This window comes from Eulemur rufifrons, chromosome 1 (genome assembly GCF_041146395.1).
Source record: "Eulemur rufifrons isolate Redbay chromosome 1, OSU_ERuf_1, whole genome shotgun sequence".
Taxonomy (NCBI): domain Eukaryota; kingdom Metazoa; phylum Chordata; class Mammalia; order Primates; family Lemuridae; genus Eulemur; species Eulemur rufifrons.
Genome location: NC_090983.1, coordinates 74,377,370 through 74,396,769, shown reverse-complemented (window position 1 = coordinate 74,396,769; position 19,400 = coordinate 74,377,370). Strand labels below are relative to the sequence as shown.

General features: G+C 35.9%; 1 pseudogene; it reads right to left on the bottom strand.

The window, feature by feature from the left end:
* Positions 1–15,463: 15,463 nt before the first annotated feature.
* Positions 15,464–16,507, bottom strand: LOC138386484 (ubiquitin carboxyl-terminal hydrolase 12 pseudogene; annotated as a pseudogene).
* Between the last annotated feature and the right edge of the window lie 2,893 nt (positions 16,508–19,400).

The following is a 19,400-nucleotide window of genomic DNA, read 5'->3' as shown; positions in this document are numbered from 1 at the left end:
TCGGGAGGCTGAGGCAAAAGGTTTGCTTGAGCCCAGGAGTTTGAGGTTGCTGTGAGCTAGGCTGATGCCACGGCACTCTAGCCTGGGCAACAGAGTGAGACTCTGTCTCAAAAAAAAAAAAATAATAATTTATCATATACTTTATCTGTAATTGCTGAGAACTGCTTGAAACAGAAAAATCTCTAAAGTGTCTACTCCCAGTACCATAATGACCAGAAGTCCTGCTAATATAGTTTTCACATAAGAATTCGGAAATTAGGATGTGAATCTTTGTCAAATATATTATCTTTGGCATATATGCAGTTCATTCTACTGCTTTGTTCAATACACAGATACGGTGAATCAAAACAAGCATATGAACACAAGTTCATAATCTGAGGATGTGACTTTTAGACTCAAAGTAAATAGATTCAAATCGTGGCATTGACATTTGCATCCTATATGACTAAACCTTTCAATGCTTTTGTTTCCTCATCTGCATTTATGGCATTATATTTACCTCATAGACATCTTTAAAAGATTAAATGAATTAATATACAAAACATTAGCATAGTACATGACTCGTAGTAAGACTTCAGTGAATGTTAGCCATTATTTGTACAGTGGAACTGCATGATGTACGCATTTAATGTATAAATTCACCTACAGCCATTTTCTTTTGTGGAATATATGAAGCATAAAATTATATTTTAGATATGTACCCTACTATATGTGATATATTAATTTATACTTTGAAATGAAATATTACCAGGATTGGTAATCTTCCCCCACGCTGTATTTCTTTACCTTATGGGTAATTTAAATGATCTTCTAAGGTAATTTTAAATACTGGATATTTTTTCCTTTGAGATTGACTTTTAAACCTTAACCCCTTCATCAGATGTAACTATCATTAGTTACTGTTATACTCGTCAGGTGTACTTTTATGTCAGGCATTGATAATTATATAAAGCTGTGCAGTAATAGAAAATCATTTGGGCTCAAAAATCACAAAATCTTGGTTCAAGTCTGGCCTCTTCCATTATCCAATCACCTCACCTTCCCAAATGTCAATTTCTTCTTTTATAAAACAGAAGTGATAATAACCACATACCATAGTTTTGTAAAGATTAAATGAAATAAGGTATGAGAATGCAGTCTCCAAACTGTAAATCACTAGATGTATATGCTGTGATTGCCTGTCTTCATCATAGCAGCTTTACAGAGCTCAGTGGAAAGCAGGTAACCCTGAGCCTGGAAAGTTTGTTGCATTTCCAATCCATCCTGCACTTTTTTGCAGTAAGGAAAAATCCTCAGTGATAGTTCTATGAAAAATGATTCTTAGGGGATGACAGTGAAGTACATGTACATTATCTGGTATTTGTATTTGACAGTTTAACTGCTAAGACCAAGTATTAGAATCCTTTGCTCTTTCAGCCACAGAATACAATATTTAGTTTTGAGCAATTTGAATCAGAAATAAAGGAAACCTAATTTTAGTTCTGAAATAGGTAAAGCAGGCATTTCCTTTCCTATTCAGATAAAATTATTATATACCTTTAGTGGACTGTGCTGAACAAATCTAAGAACTAAGCTGTTTATCCTTAGCTGGTGGCCCTATTTTAAGTCATAAAAATGTGTTCTTTGCCCAAGTCCCCAATGCAGTTTTCTCCTCCTTCTCCATACTGAAATGTAGCAGAAACTTCTCTAAGTGGAACATGCTTTGTGCTTGCTAGAGAAGACAAAAGATAAAGTAAAATTGCTGCTCTGGGAGCCAAGAAAAAAGTTAGCACATAGATGTATAGCTGTTCTCAGCTGCCTTTTAACCCCTTTATTCCTTAACAGTCTTAATTTTCCACCTATGGTTCAAAAATCAAAACAATATTAAAAGGTATACACTGAGTAACTTGCTTCTACTCTGTTCCCATCTGCCCCAACTACCACCCCCTCCTGGTCCGTACTATTACTAGTTTCTTTTGTATCCTCCTGGTGTTTGCTTATATAAATACAAACATGACAGTGTAGATACAGATGTATTCTCCCCCTTCTTACACAAATGGAACCATACTATATGTACTATTTTGCACTCCCCCCCACCCACCGCAACAGCTTATATTAAATTGTTGGGGTTTTTTAACATATGTAGAAAGCTTCTTCATTCCTATTTAGAGCTACATTATATTCCATTAGACTTATAGGCCATAGTTTATTTAACCAGCCACTCATGGAGGAATACTTGAGCTGTTTTCAGTCAATTGCTGATATAAAAACTGGTACAATGAATAACCTTAAATATTATCATTTTGTACGTGTGCAAGATATCTCTAGGATAAATTTCCAAAGGTAGAATTACTGGATCAAAGTGCAAATGCATTTTTTAAAAATAGTTCTTTATTGTTTCAGCCACCTCAGAACAGATAGGCCATCAGGGATGGAACCTACTGGTGGAGTAGTATAGTCAGGCCTGGATTTGATCTAGGTTTCATCATTCTTCTGGTACATGGCTCTGGGCAAATCACTTTGCCTCTCATGGAGCCTTGGTATATGTAGTCCTCCACTATAACAAGAGAAGACTAGTCCCTATCTCAGTGGAATAATTATAAAATTAGATGAGATAATCCATGGGAATTGTCCACAAATGCCTACCTTTAAGGTGCTGAGATTATCAACGTAAAAATAGCTGCAACCCTGCTTCCCACATGCTATGCTCACTTGCCTTTTTTTTAATTATCATGCATTAAAATGATTTTTTCTTTCTTTTGATGTGCCATTCTATAAATTTTAACACATGCATAGATTTGTGTAATTACCACCATAATCAGGATACAATATAGTAAACACATTTTTAATTTTAATAGATATTGGCTAGTTGGTCTCCATAAAGGTTGTATACCCACACTGCACTCTCCCCAATAGTATATGAGTGCCTTTTTCCCTCACAGCCTTGGCAAATGATAGAGCTGATTATTTGTTTGTGTGTGTTTGTTATTATAGCATTCCCTATGTAGAAACATAAGCAGTGGACTAGGGCTGCCGCAGCTGTCTGGTCCTTCTTCTCTTGATTAAAGTTGCTTAAGCCTAAAATCTGAAGCTTGCAAAGAAAAATAAATACTAAACAGAGGCCTCATATTTTAATCACATTTTAAAGCAGCTACTTTCCCCATCTGCTCCTAGAACAAATAGACAGCTTAGTTTACAGCACTCTGTCATTCTGAATAACTAAGGGATAACTGAAGGAAGACAGAAAAAGTTGTCTCGATTGCAGTTGTATACCTCTGAGATGGTAACCGTTCTTTGCTACATGTTCACAAGTTCTACTGCACAAATAACTTCTCTTTTCTCTTCTGCCTCCTACCTAATGTCAAAACATTTGGAAATGAAAGTTGATTAAGAAGATATTACAATTTTGAATTTGTATTTGTAAACTTACTAAAAGAATGATGTTAATGGGATTGACGTGAGAAAATTGGACTACAGTGTTTGAAATATCTTCTCTCTTTATTGTAAATGTAAATCAGCCATGCATAACCAAAATATCATATTTGCAAACCTCTGAACTATGAGCCAGATTCAGCCAGCAGGTTTGTATCATTGGCTTCAGATAATCTTTCAAAATTGGGAAATATTAAATTGACAGCCAAATATCTGGCTTCTCTTGAATAATGAGAACATCTGGCGACAATTGCCCATGTTATCACATCACAACTGTTGATTGGGACATGCTACTCTAATTCACTACATTTTTATACCTGACCACTTCATTCATTTTTTTTGTTATTCTTTAGAATACTATATAATTTAAAGTTTTAATAAGTTTTAACAAGAGCAGATATTTTTTCATGATACCAATATTTTCCGATATCCATATGGTATTTAACAATAATATTTCAGTTAAAAGAATTTACAGCTATTATGATTAAAGCAGGTTTGTTCTTACAAACTTGAAATCTGCCATCTGATTTAGTGGTTGCACTACTTAACATAAAGCTTTTTTTCCCTTTAATAAATGAACATATTTTCTTACCATCTTGGGAAACTATTATTGATTTTTATTACTTTCTGAATGATTCTTGCTTTTTTTCATCTGATATATTGATTATTCCATGTTCATGTCCTTTGACTTTTAATATATATCTCCAAAAAACTTTGGTTGCTGAGAAATGTTGCAGCAAGGTTAATCAGAGTTATGCTCATATTTCTTCTGCATTTCGATCCCTAAGCTGATGAGCTGACTTACCATATAACTTCTCATTGATTTTAATTTTCCAGACTTTGCAGACCCCTGTTTATTTAGGTGAGCTTTAATCACTTGTTCACCCTACTCCCTACATGCTCTGCACTGAAATCTATCCTGGTATAAACAAAGATTGAAGATAATAAACATTGCTTTCTTTGTTAGCACTGTACCAGAACTATGGATGCTTTGTTTATGAGCACATTTAATTAAGGTTTGAATCTGTGTTAAAAAGGAATTCATGGAATCTGGTTGTACCCATTGTTAAGAACAAGAATTCTTTTTATGACTTGTCCTGCATTATTGTTGTTGTTATTTAAGAATAATTGCTACTAAGACAAGTAATCTAAATAAAATAGGAACCAAAGATTTGTAGTAAATAGTAGGGACATGAAAGTATGGAGGGAAAGTTTAGTGGGACTTTATTATAAAAAATATTTAAAAAGGCAATTTAAATACAGGTAATGATTTTAACTGTGGGAATAATGAAAAGCAACAAAGAATGAAAGGCATTTTGATTTTCATTTTTATAATTTCTAACAAAGTTGATGATAACACAAAATGGCATCCTGCCTTTAGTGTTTAACTTTCAAACATGATTTTAAAGAGGTACTTTTTTTGCAAAAATATTCAGAGGGTTTTTCAGTTTTCCTAAGGGTCTCTTCAATCCTTTGATATTATTCTCCTTTCCAACATCCATTGCATCATATTTCTTGCTGATTTTCTTTATTTCACTTTTAACTGGTCTTACTGGCTTTATGTGCATTCAAATATCACTTTCATTAACTCCATGAAATCTTGCATCTTTCCTAATACTGATTTTGAATAAATTTGCATTATATTATTTATAGCCATAAATAGCATTCCAAAAGAACAGATGTATTTACACCATCAATGATTAGGGAAAAACTGACCAACAAAACTTTTGTCATGAAGGGTAAGAACAGACTGTTTAGTGTTGAACAGGGAAGGATATTTGAGTAGGAACCAATTAGTGAATGATGTGTGCATTGGTCAGTATTTTATGCTAAGAGAACTTTTGATTGGGTAGTGAATATTCATATGATGGAAACTCTCTTGTCTTTAGTCTTCTGAGTATGGGAATTGTCTTAGTCCATTTTGTGTTGCTATAATAGAATGAATAATTTATAAAGAAAAGAAATGTATTTCTCACAGTTCTGGAGACCAGGAAGTCCAAGGTTAAGGGTCCCACGTCTGGAGAGGACTTTCTTGCTGCATCATCCCATGGCAGATGGCAGAAGGGCAAGAGAGCATGCGTATAAGAGAGAGCAAGAGAGGACTGAACTTGCTTTTATAACAAACTCACTCTCACAATAACAAACCCACTGCCCTGATAACAACATTGGTTCATTTATGAGGGTAGACCCCTCATGACCTAATTACCTCTTTAAAATCCCACCTCTCAACACTGTTGGTTTGGGAATTAACTATCCAGCACATGAACTCTGGGGGACACATTCAAACTATAGCAGCAACTGTGACTTTCTGGGTAGCAGATTCTAAAGATTTTCAAATTTATTATAAATGCTTTCCCATCTTACATAAACTCATCAACTCTGACAGTTTTTAAAAATACCGTAGAAGTGTATTGTATATGTTTGTGTGTGTATAGAAACTTCAGACATTAAAAAAAAAAGTTAAGTGATTTCTTCAAAGTAATAAGATGAAAATTCCTTCATAGCATTGACTAAAGTCAGCTGGCAGTTTTGATAGTGACATTTATTTAGCATGAATAATACTCTGGTCTCCATGAAAGATATTTTTCTGTGGGATAGTTGTGAAACAAAAGAACCTAGTACCATACGACTCACCATTGCATTATAATAGAGGGTGTCCCAAAAGTTGCCATACATAGGGGAAATGGAAAATTGTAGCTAAATGTACCTTTATTTACAAAATATTCATTACAGAATTTTTCCTTTGTATGGAGACTTTTGAGACACCCTTGTAGATACCCCAAGAACAAATATATACCGAAGAAAAGAAATCCCTGATGACAGAACCAGGTGAACCACAGGTACAATTAACCACTTAATGCAGGGATGAATTTAGTATAATCTATCATAAGATAATTTGTCAGAAGTGAGTCTTGAGGTAGAAATAATGAAAAGAAAAAAACAGTAATCGAAAAATGAGGGATACTAAAAGTTTCTAATGGTCAAATGTTGTAAATGCTAATTAGAATTTTTTTAAATGATGTTTACTGTTTAAAGACTTTGGAATAATATTAAGACAAAGACTTTTCTGGGTTTTCTATATATTTTGTAATTGCTGTAATTAAGAAATAAATCTCATTCTAATCTGAAGTGATCTTTCTCTCCTGTGAACTTTCAGAGGCTTCATTTTCTTTTTTCTTTCTTTCTTTTTTTTTTTTTTTATTTTTAAGACAGAGTCTCACTCTGTCACCCTGGGTAAAGTACAATGACATCATCATGGCTCACTGCAACCTCAAACTGCTGGGCTTAAACAAGATCTTCTTGCCTCAGCTTCCCGAGTAGCCGGGACTAAAGGTGTATGCAACCACGCCCAGCTAATTTTTCTATTTTTTGAAGAGAGGGGGTCTTGCTTTTGCTCAGGCTGCTCTTGAACTGCTGAGCTCAAGTAATCCTCCCACCTCAGCCTCCCAGAGTGCTAGGATTGCAGGTGTGAGCCACCGCACCCAGGCCAGAAGCTTCATTTTCTGTATTACATATTTGACAGATAATTTTGTACTGACAGTGAACAACTCTTTTTCTATTTTCTGAAACTGTTTATTTAAATCACATATTGTTATTCAACTACTTTTGTGCCTATACCTTTCCAAACAAACTACAAGCTTTTTATAATCTTTCATACTTTCTGACATTCTTTACAGTGCCTTGTTAATAGTAAAAATGGCCAAAATACTTTTATGATTTGACCCAAGCAGATACAAGCCCATCCTTTTCCAGAATAAGAATAACTTGACTCTTATTTAATGTATAGTACATTTATCTAATTACACAAAGCCTTTATAATAAATGTTAACCATTTCTCCCTGTACTGAACTTATAATGAGTTCTTATTTCAATGTAAGTTATGAGTGGAATTTCTGATTCATGTTCTAAAGACTTTCTAAAATAATAGGGCTTATGAGGGTAAGATGACATGTTTGGGAAAGTGTGCAAAACCAGGTATTTTCTCACATTGCTAGTAGATATAAATTGGTACAACTCTTGGAAAACAACTAAGAAATATATGTATACCACACCTAAAGATATTATTATCCTTTGACCCAAATTCTAAAAATCTATTCTAAAGAAGCATGGGGAAAGCATTATCCAAAAGAAACTTTGTAACATTACTTACAATAACTAAATTTAGAAACAACCTAAATGATAAACACTAGGGAATGGTAATAAGCAAATTATAGTGCAATAATGTGATGTTATTATGTATAGTGTTTGCAAAGAATCTGTTCAAACATGGACTTTCTTTTTAAAAAATTTAGAAAAATTAGTATTATCACTATTTTGCAAAAAACAAATGATATGCAAAACTATCAACAATTTGTCAGTTATTTGTTTTGAGTGGTAGGACTGTTTTCATTCTTACACTTGTTTGTATTCCCTAATACTGTAAAAATCATGTATTATTTTTAAAATTGAAAAACAAGCTGCTCTTTTTTTAATCTAAGAAGCAATGAATACTCAATTCTTTTGGGAAAGACGTACTTCTTAAATTTTAATAAGTTTTGGGAACTTCAAAGTAAAAAAAGAACTAAAACTAGTTTAATACTGAGCACCTGATCAAATTCAGTTACCCTGCCGTGACTCTTTCTTCTTCCATATGAAACAGGCCTCTATACAAATAATCAGTTTTCCTTCCATGCCTTAACAGACCTTCTCTTGACTTATCAAGACTAAGCCAAATGCCTATCCATTTTCAGTGTGGCAAACCCAGACTCTGTCCTACCCATTATGTACTCTTCATTTTCCTTCTTATAAGACCATCCAGAATATCTATGTGCTGAGTGTTATCCCATGTTTTAAGTGAACCATCAATGTAAAGTTTTACTTCTGTTTGAGATGAACTACTCCTTGATCTCTCTTACGGTGTTTAAAGACACTTTAGCACAAAGCTTCATTTTCTGAAACCCCACTCCTGTCAGAGTCCTAATTCAGGCATTGTTCATATTCTGCAGATACTAGCATGCTTGGACCATTAACTTTTAAAAATATATGTAACAGCTTTATTGACATATAATTTATATGTCATACAATTCACCCATTTACAGTGTATAATTCAGTTGTTTTTAGTATCTTCATGCAGCTGTGCAACCTTCACCACAATGAATTTTAGAACATTTTCATCACCCCAAAAGGAAGCGTGTACCCAGATTGCACCTCACCTCTCACCCAACCCTAGACAACCACTAAGCTATGTTTTATCTGTATAGATTTGTGCATTCTCAATATTTCCAATAAATGAAATCATATAATATGTGCTCTTTTTTGACTAGATTATTTCACTTAGCACAATATTTTTAATGTTCAACAGTATTGTAGCATATATCAGTACTTCATTCATTTTTATTACCGAGTAATATTCCACTTTTGGTATATACCACATTTTATTTATTCATTTATCAATTGATGAATATTTGAGTTATTTCTACTTTTTAGGTATTATGAATAATAATACATATTTGTGTACAAGATTTTATATGAACATATGTTTTCATTGCTCTTTAGTATATAACTAAGCACAGAATTATGGAGTCATATATTAACTCCACGTTTAACACTGACGGACTGTCAGGCTGTTTTTCAAAGTGGCTGCACCATTTTAAAGTCCCACTAGGAGTGTATGAGAGTTTCAATTCTCTACTCTGTCAATACTTGCTATTATCTGACATATGTTACTTTAACCATCCCAAGGAATGTGAGGTGGTACCTGATTGTGATATTGATATGTATTTCCCTATCATCAAATGATGCTGAAGATCTTTTCATGTGTTTATTGATCATTTGTTGTATCTTCTTGGAGAAATTTCTATTCAGATGCTTTGCCCATTTTTAATTGTGTTATTTGTATTTTTATTATTGAGTTTAAGAGTTCTTTATATTTTAAATACAAAGTCATTTCAAATACATGATTTGCAAATATTTTCTCCCATTCTATGGATGTCTGTTCACTTTATTGATGGTACTCTTTGAAGCACAAAAGTTTTCAATTTGAGGATGTACAATTTATCTATTCTTTTGTCACTTGTGATTTTTGTAGATCTAGGAAAACTTTGTCTAACCCAGCATCATGAAGATTTATTCCTATATTTTCATATAATCTTTTAACTTCCAGCTTGTATATTTAGGTGTATAATCTATTTTGAGTTAGGTTTTGCATGTGATGTGACTTGCAGGCCTAGCTTCATTCCTTTTTTTTCAAATGGAAATGAAATGAAATTGAGCATCATTTGTTTCAAAGACTATTCTGTCCCCATTGAATTGAGTTGACAACCTTGTTGAAAATGAATTGACCATAAATGTGGGGGTTTGTTTCTGGATTTTCAATTTTATTCCATTGATCTATATGTCTGTCTTTATGTCAGTATCATACTGTCTTGATTATTGTAGCTTTGATAAGTTTGAAATAAGGAAGTATGAGTCCTCCAGCTTTGTTCTTGTTTTTTAAAATGGTTTATTTGGGCTAGGTCTCTTCAATTTCCATGTGCATTTTAAGATCAGCTTGCCAATTTCTGCAAAGAAGCCAACTGGGATTTTGATAGAGATTGCATTGAATCAGTAGTTCAATTTCAGGAATATTATTGTGTTAACTATATTATGGCTCAGATCCATGAACATGATATGTCTTCCTGTTCACCTAAGTCTTTTTAAATTTATTTCAACAATGTTTTGTAATTTTTAAAGTGTTAAGTTTACACTTCCTTTGTTAAATTGATTCTTAAATATTTTAATCATTTTATATATTATAATTTTAAATGTAATTATTTCTTCATTTCCTTTTCAGATTACTCACTGAATGATTTTTGTACATTGATCTTTTGTATCCTGCAATCTTGCTAAACTCATTTATTACTTTTTATAGTTTGTTAGAAAATTCCTCTGGCTTTTTCTTTTCTTTTTAAGAGACAGGGTCTCATTCTCTCATCCAGGCTGGAGTGCAGTGGCATGATCATAACTCACTGCATCCTTGAACTCCTGGGCTCAAGTGATCCTTTTCTTCAGTGCCCCCGAGTAGCTAGGACTACAGGCATATACCACTACACCCAGCTAATTTTTTTAGAGACGAGGTCTCATTATGTTGCCCAGGCTGGCCTTTGGCTTTTCTATATACTAGATTAAGTCATCTGAAAGAGAGAGTATTACATCTTCCTTCCCAATCAGTAGGCCTTTTATTTCATTTTCTTTTCTAGTTTTCTATGCTAGAATGTCCAGTTCTATGTTGGATAGAAGTAGCAAGACTAGACATCCTTGTCTTATTCCTCATCTAGGGGGAAAGCACTCATTTGTTAAATATGATGTGAGCAGTGGATTTATCACAGATGCCCTTTAATGGCATTTTTTAACATGAAGGGAAAAACACATGCTTGGATAAATAGCAAGCAAGATGGCTGACCAGAGACACCAGCTGCCAGAGTTTCTCAGTAGGAGGGAAAAGTTTTAGGTAAAAGAGAAAAAACAAACAGACAAACAGAGATCAGGTGTGGATCTGAGGGAAGGCTGCCAGAACCTTCAGGAGACTCCATGGGAACAAGTTGCAGAGCAGAACAGGAAGGAGCAAGGTGTCAGCAGAGATCAACCCCTGAGAGGCTTAGCGTCCAATAAGAAGGATAGGTGGAGTCGTTCGTTTTCCCTTCCTCTCATCTCTGACAGTTGGCAGGTTCCCGAGCTGCTGAAGAGACTTTCTGCCCACAGGAGCCCAGTGGCTGCTGCCGCCATTGAGCTGGTAGCTTTTAGACAGGGCACCAGGCTCCCAGCCCCTCTGGGGTGCCTCCCGTCTGCACAGACCCAACCCCGGACAGCTGGAGCCATATTGCTTCCTTAAGTACTGTGCACCTTTGTCCTCACCGGGGGGCCTTTAACTCCTCAAGTTTTGTCTTGCTTTCTTCCACACAGACATTCCCCACCTCTGGCCCAGACTGCAGGAGCCATAGGGGTCCAGTGGGTCCTGCGTGATCTGCAGGACTCCAGTGCCTGGATATGCTCTGCTAGGGGCCTCCTGGAGTGAGGGACGGACACGACCAAACTGCTGGCTTTCCTCCATTCAGACTGTTTTTCTCCTCTTCCCCTCCCCAACCCACGAGTGCTAAGAGAAACAATTGAGCCATCACACCAAAGCTTCCATAGAGAGTGGGGCTCAGACCTTTCTTCTTAGGGTCTTGCAGCAGAGGGGTGCTCAGATTGTGAGTCCCCAGCCCGCCGGCCCTCCCTGGTGCTGTTTGCCCAGTGACCCTATCAGATCAGGGCATGCCCCGAGGTGGAAAGACATTGAACCTGTCTGGGCACCCTATGGACAACTAGGGACCAGTACGCTTCTCCCTGGCATGCTTAGGGATTGATCTTCAGGGATCCGGGGATAGGCCCACAGGCCAGATCCCATACCCCCAGGTCTCAATGACATTGCCTGGGGGCAAGAAGGGGAGATTTGTGAATAGGACACTGCCTGGGGGCAAGAAGGGGAGATTTGTGAATTAGTATCAGGAGGTTTGTCATATCAGATATGACAAACCTATAACCAGCACCATACTAAATGGGGTAAAGTTGAAACCATTCCCACTCAGAACTGGAACAACACAAAGATGCCCACTGTCACCACTTATATTTGATATAGTGCTAGAAGTCCTAGCCAGAGCAATCAGGCAAGCGAAGGAAAAAAAATTAAGGGTATCCAAATGGGGAAAGGGGCAGTCAAACTATCACTCTTTGCTGATGATACACTCTTATATCTAGAAAACTCCAAAGATTTTGCCAAGAGACTCCTGGAATTGATAAATGAATTCACCAAAGTCTCAAGTTACAAAATCAGTGGACACAAATCATTAGCATTCCTATACACCAACAACACTCAAGCTGAGAATCAAATCAGAGACTTGATACCTTTGAAAGTAGATATAAAGAAAACAAAATACCTAGGAATATATTTAACCAAGGAGGTGAAAGATCTATAAAGAGAACTATGAATCACTGAGGAAAGAAATTGCAAAGGATGTAAACAAATGGAAAAACATGTCATGTTCATGTATCAGCAGCATCAACAATGTTAAAATGTCCATACTGCCCAAAGTGATTTACAGATTCAATGCAAGCCCCATCAAAATACCAATGTCATTTTTAGCAGATCTGGAAAAAATAATTATACACTTCGTTTGGAACCAGAAAAGAGCCCAAGTAGCCAAAGCATCCTTAAGCAAAAGTAACAAATCTGGAGACATCACTTTACCAGACTTGAAGCTATACTACAAGGCTGTAGTAACCAAAACAGCCTGGTGCTGGCACAAAAATAGAGACATAGACCAACGGAACACAGAACAGGGGACCCAGATACAAAACCATCCACATATTGCCATCTGATCCTTGACAAAGCAGACAGCATTATACACTGGAGAAAGGAATCCCTATTCAATAAATGGTGCTGGGAAAGTTATATAGCCACGTGTAGAAGATTGAAACAGCATCCATATCTGTCACCACTCAAAAAATTAATTCCAGATGACTAAGAAACTTAAATCTAAGACATGAAGCCATAAGAATTCTAGAAGAAAATGTTGGAAAAACTCTTCTAGATATTGGCCTACACAAGGAATTTGTGAAGAAGACCCTAAGGGTAATCACAGCAACAACAAAAATAAATAAATAGGACTTGATTGAATTAAAATGCTTCTGCACAGCCACGGAAACAATCAACAGAGCAAATAGGCAAAGTACCGAATGGGAGAAAATATTCACGTGCTATACATCCAATAAAGAACTAATAACCAGTGTCTACAAAGAATCAAGCAAATCAGCAAGAAAAAAATCAAATAACCGCATTAAAAAGTGGATAAAAGACATGAACTGAAGCTTTTCAAAAGAAGATAGACTAATGACCAATAAACATATGAAAAAATGCTCAGCGTCTCTAATCATTAGGGAAATGCAAATCAAAACCACATTGAGATATCACCTAACCCCAGTAAGAATGGCTTTTATCAAAAAGCCCCAAAACAACAGATGCTGGCGTGGATGTAGAGAGAAAGGAACAGTTATACACACTTGGTGGGATGGCAAACTAGTGCAAATTCTATGGGAAATGGTATGGAGATTCCTCAAAGAACTAAAAGTAGTTCTTTGATCCAGCAGTCCCACTACTGGGTGTTTACCCAAAGGAAAAAAAGTCATTTTATCAAAAAGACACTTACACTAGAATGTTTATTACAGCACAGTTCACAATCGCAAAGATGTGAAATCAACCCAAGTGCCCATCATTTCATCAGTGGATTAATAAAATGTGATATATGTACACCATGTAGTACTACTCAGCCATTAACAAAAAATGAATTAATACATTTTGCAACAATCTGGATGGAACTGGAGACCATCCTTCTATGTGAAGTATCTCAAAAATGCAAAAACAAGCACCACATGTACTCACTATTAAATTAGAGCTAACCAATCAGAACTGATGTGCACAAATGGAAGTAAAACTCAACGGAAATCATGCAGGTGGGAGGGGGCAGGAGGAGGTGGGTGAAATCATACCTAGTGGGTACAGTGTACACCATATGGGTGATGGGCACACTTAGAACCTTGACTCAAGCAGTATAAAAGCAATCCATGTAACCAGAACATTTGTACCCCCATAGTATTCTGAAAGAAAATGAAAGGGTATTGGATTTTGTCACTTGCTTATTCTGTGTTCCTTCATGTTATCACTGTCAAATATGTTTCTGTATGTGATAAGCCTAACAGTTATTTATCCTATAATATTGTTTTGTACACTTTTTTAAAAATCAATTAAAAGAAGAAAGGAGAAGAAATATACATTTATACTGTCTTGTATAATTACCTTTACTGGTTCTCTTTAATTTGATTAAGGTCAAATCAGCTGGGTTCCTGAAGAACTTTCTTTAGTATTTCTTATAATGTAAGTGTGTTAACAATAAATTCTCTCCTTTTTTGTTTATTTGGGAACGTATTTATTTCACCTTGATTTTTGAAAGATAGTTTTGCAGGATGTAAGATTCTTGGTTGATAAGTTTGGGGGAGTCTTTTCTGTCAGCCTTTTGTTTATATCATCCAACTACCTTCTGGTCTTCATTGTTTTTGGTGAGAAGTTAGCTGCTGATCTTAGTGGTGTTGCCTTGTATGTGATGAATCCTTTTCTCTTATTACAGTGAAGATTTTCTTTCTCAGCCAGGCATGGTGGCTCATGCCTGTAATTCTGGCATCTTGGGAGACCGAGATGGGAGGATAGCTTGAGGCCAGGAGTTCAAGACCAGCCTAAGCAACAGCGAGACCCTCTCTCTGCAACAAATTTTTTTAAAAAATTAGCCGGCCGTGGTGGCATGTGCCTGTGGTCCCAGCTACTTAGGAGGCTCAGTCAGAAGGAGTAGTAAAGCCCAAGAGTTTGAGGTTGCAGTGATCCATGACCATGCTACTGCACTCTAGCCCAGGAAACAAAGTAAGAACCTGTCTCAAAAGAAAAAAAAAAAGATTTTCTCTCTCTTGAACATTTTCACTTTGATGTGTGTGGGTGTAAATCTCTGGTTTATCCTACTTGGATTCAGTGAACTTCTTCAATATGTCAATTAATGATTTTCTTCAAATTTGGGAGGTTCCAGCCTTAATATTATTTCTGTTTCTTTTTCTCTTCCGTTTCTGGTACTCCAATTATGTGTATGCTGGTGTGCTTTGGGGTATCCCACATTTCTCTGAGGCTCTATTCAGCTTTGTTTTTTCTTTTTTCTGTATTTTTCCATCACATCATTTCTATCAATCTATCTTCATGTCACTGATTCTTTCTTCTGCCAGCTGAAATCTATAATTGAGCCCCTGTAGTGAATTCTTTATTTCATTGTATTTTTCAGTACGAAATTTCTGTTTGTTTTTTTAAGCCATAGTCTTTGCTTTATTGTTTGCAAAGTGCACTACTGCCCCTTGAACTTCCTGCGTTTCTCTTTTCTTGAAAAATTAGTATTTGATTTTTTTCGAAATAACCAGAGAATACATAAGGCAGAAAGTGTCTCTTCATCAGGGTTCCTCTTCAGTCTCAAGACTGGTAGAAAAAGATGTAACCAGACTCAGTTCTTTGAAATGTCTGATGTCAATATGTAGAATTCTTCAATAGCTTCCACATTTATTTTTTTCTACAATGTCGTTAGGAAACAAGCAAAAGTCATTATTCTTAATTATTGCCTCAACTGGGACCACTTCCACGTGAAAAACACTACAAAAGATTAATACATTCTGTCTGGATTGTTTGCATCACCTAAAGTGTTACATAGGTGAAATTCTAAAGGAAAAACTACCTGGTAAGAAAGTTTTGTATATTGATGAAGTTGATTTCTATATTTAAATCTATACAGGAGTAGAGCTACAATCATGGGCAGTTTTTTAACTTTCAGCCATTTGTGTGCTGCTTGTTTGCTGCAACACTCTTCACAGTAATATTTGTATAAACTGCATAGAGTTTTCTGTATTGCTGAAACCCATTAAGCAGTGAGTAATTGATGTATTTTGTTCCACATCAACAGAAAGGTCTGAAAAATCATCATCTTTACTTACAGTTTCACAAGTAAAACATCTGGTTTCATTAGTTAATGTTTCCTGAAAAATTTCAAGAACCCCACATTGGGGATGCTGTACTGTTGTTATTTTATCAATAACAATAATGGTTATTGTGATTACCATTAGGTAGGTGACCATTTTGTTTTCCCTGCTTTCTCTCATCTTGTAAAATAACAGCAAATTTATTTAGTACATGAATAACTTGTTGTGTGTAGTTGTCAAAAACCTCTTTTCTTTCTGCAGTCTTGTTACGAACTTCTTAGGACTTACTCCAACCTATTTATTCTGAGTGGCTATACTGTGGAAGAGATCGGCTGAGCACACAGGAAGATTTTTCTTCTTCCTAAGTTGAATCTTGTATGAAAGAACTTTTTCCCAATATGGACAACAAAAATAAAGTGCTTGAAGAACTGAATTGCAGTACCAGGTATTCCCAAAATTGACTAATCCAAAATAGCTCATTGACTGGAAACTGTTCTGCACCAATCTCTTTCTCTAATGCTGAAGTATTCATGTCCATGGTACAGATGGAGGTGGGCCAGGAGGGGAGCCAGGCTGCCCACTTGTACTGCAGCCCACAGGCACACAGGGAGACCTGCTGGGCCACTACTCTCCTGGTTGTTTTTATTATAATTTGTATCTCTATTAATATTCTATTTTTTTATTTTAGTGTAGTACGGGGGTACAAATGTTTAGGTTATATATATTGCCTTTGCCCTACCCAAGTCAGAGCTTCAAGCATGTCCATCCCCCAGACAGTGCACACCGCACCCATTACGTGTGAATACACACATCCCCTCATCCCCCCTACCCCCTGCCCAACACCTGAAGGATATTACTACTATATGTGCACAAAAGTATTGATCAGTTAATACAAATGTGATTATGAGTACATGTGGTGCTTGTTTTCTATTCTTGTGATACTTCACTTAGTAGAATGGGCTCCAGCTCATAATAATGCAACAGATGGTTGCAGGATCTTCCAGCCAGGATAATGCAACAGATGCTAGATCACCATTGTTTTTGGTAGCTGAGTAGAACTCCTTGGTATATATATACCACATTTTATTAATCCACTCATGTATTGATGGGCACTTGGGTTGTTTCTACATCTTTGCAATTGTGAAATGTGCTGCAATAAACATTCTACTACAGATGTCTTTTTTATAAAATGTCTTTATTTCCTTTGGCTAGATGCACAGTAATGGGATTGCTGGATCAACTGGTAGTTCTGCTTGTAGCTCTTTGAGGTATCTCCACATTACTTGCCACAGAGGTTGTACTAGTTTGCAGTCCCACCAGCAGTGTATGAGTGTTTCTATCTCTCTGCATCCACGCCAACATTTATTGTTTTGGGAATTTTTGATTAAGGCCATCCTCACTGGAGATAAGTGATATCTCATTGTGGTTTTGAATTGCATTTCCCTGATGATTAGAGACGTTGAGCATTTTTTCATATGTTTGTTGGCCATTAGGCTATCTTTTTTTGAAAAATTTCTGTTCATGTCTTTGCCTACATTTTGATAGGGTTGTATGATTTTTTTCTTGCTAATTTGCCTGAGTTCTGTATAGATTCTAGTTCTTAGCCCTTTAGCAGATGTGTAGCATGTGAATATTTCTCCCATTCTGTAGGTTGTTTGCTCTTGTGATAGTTTCTTTGGCTGTGCAGAACCTTTTTAATTTGATCAGGTCCCATTTATTTATTTTTGTTGTTGCTGTGATTGCCCTTAGAGTCTTCTTCATAAATTCTTTGCCTAGGCCACTGTCTGTAAGAGTTCTTCCAACATTTTCTTCTAGAATTCTTAATAGCTTCGTGCCTTAGGTTTAAGTCTGTTATCCACTATGAGTTTATTTTTGTGAGATGTAAAAGATGCAGATCCTGTTTCAGTCTTCTACGTGGGGCTATCCAATTTTCCCAACACCATTTATTAAATAAGGATTCTTTTCCCCAGTGTATGTTTTTGTCTGCTTTGTCAAAGATCAGATGGTTATATGAGGATGGCTTTATATCTGGGTTCTGTTCCATTGGTCTATGTCTCTGTTCTTGTGCTAATACCATGCTGTTTTAGTTACTATAGCCTTGTAGTATAGCTTGAAGTCTGGTAAATTGATGCCTCCCAGTTTGTTCTTTTTGCTTAAGATTGCTTTTGCTATACGGTGTTTCTCTGGTTCCATACCAAGCGTAGAATTATTTATTCTAGATCTACAAAAAACAATGTTGGTATTTTAATAGTGATTGCATTGAATCTATAGATCACTTTGGGTAGTACAGACGTTTTAACAATCTTGATTCTGCCAACCCATGAGCATGGTATGGATTTCCACTTGTTTACATCCTTTGATATTTCCTTTCTCAGTGTTTCGTAGTTCTCCCTGTAGAATTCTTTTACCTCCTTAGTTAAATATATTCCTAGGTATTTTATTTTCTTTGTTGTTATTGTGAAGGGTATTGAGTCTTTGATTTGGTTCTCAGTTTGACTGTTGTTGACGTATAGGAATGCTACTGATTTCTGTACATTGATTTTGTAACTTGAGACTTTGCTGAATTAAAGAGACATATGCTGGCCAAATGGATAAATATATACAAGCCAAGTATCTACTGTCTTCAGGAAACACATCTAATCCACAGGAATGCATTCAGACTCAAGGTGAAGGGATGGAAAACAATATTTCATGCAAACAGAAGCCAAAAGAAAGCTGATGGAGCAGTTCTGATTTCAAATAGCTTAGTCTTCAAATCAAAAGTAATGAAAGACAAAGATGGTGACCATATATTGGTGAAAGGCACAATTCAACAAGAAGACATAATAATTCTAAATATTTATGCACCTAACTAAGGTGGACCCTGATTCGTAAAGCAGATCCTACTTGATCTAAATAAAAGGATAAACAGCAGCACCATAATAGCCAGGGACTTGAACACCCCTCTGACAGAACAGGACAGATCCTCAAAACAGAAAAGAAACAATGGACTTAAACAGAACTCTAGAACAAATGGGCCTGACTGATATTTACAGAACATTTCCCAAAAACCATTGAATATATATTTTTCTCACCAGCTCATGGGACATCCTCTAAGATTGACCATATCCTAGGCCACAAAGCATGTGTCAGCAAATTTAATAAAATAAAAATTATACTATGCATCTTCTCAGACCACAGTGGAATAAAATTAGAAATCAATTCCAACAGTAACTCTCATCTCTACACAAAGTCATGGAAACTAAACAACCTTCTACTGAATGATTATTGAGTTAAGGAGGAAATTAAGATGGAAATCAAAAGATTCTTTGAACTAAATGATAAAGGAGACACAAGTTATCAAAATCTGTTGGACACAGCTAAAACAGTCCTGAAAGAAAAATGTATATCCATAAACGCCTACATCCAAAAGGCAGAAAGATCACAAATAAACAATC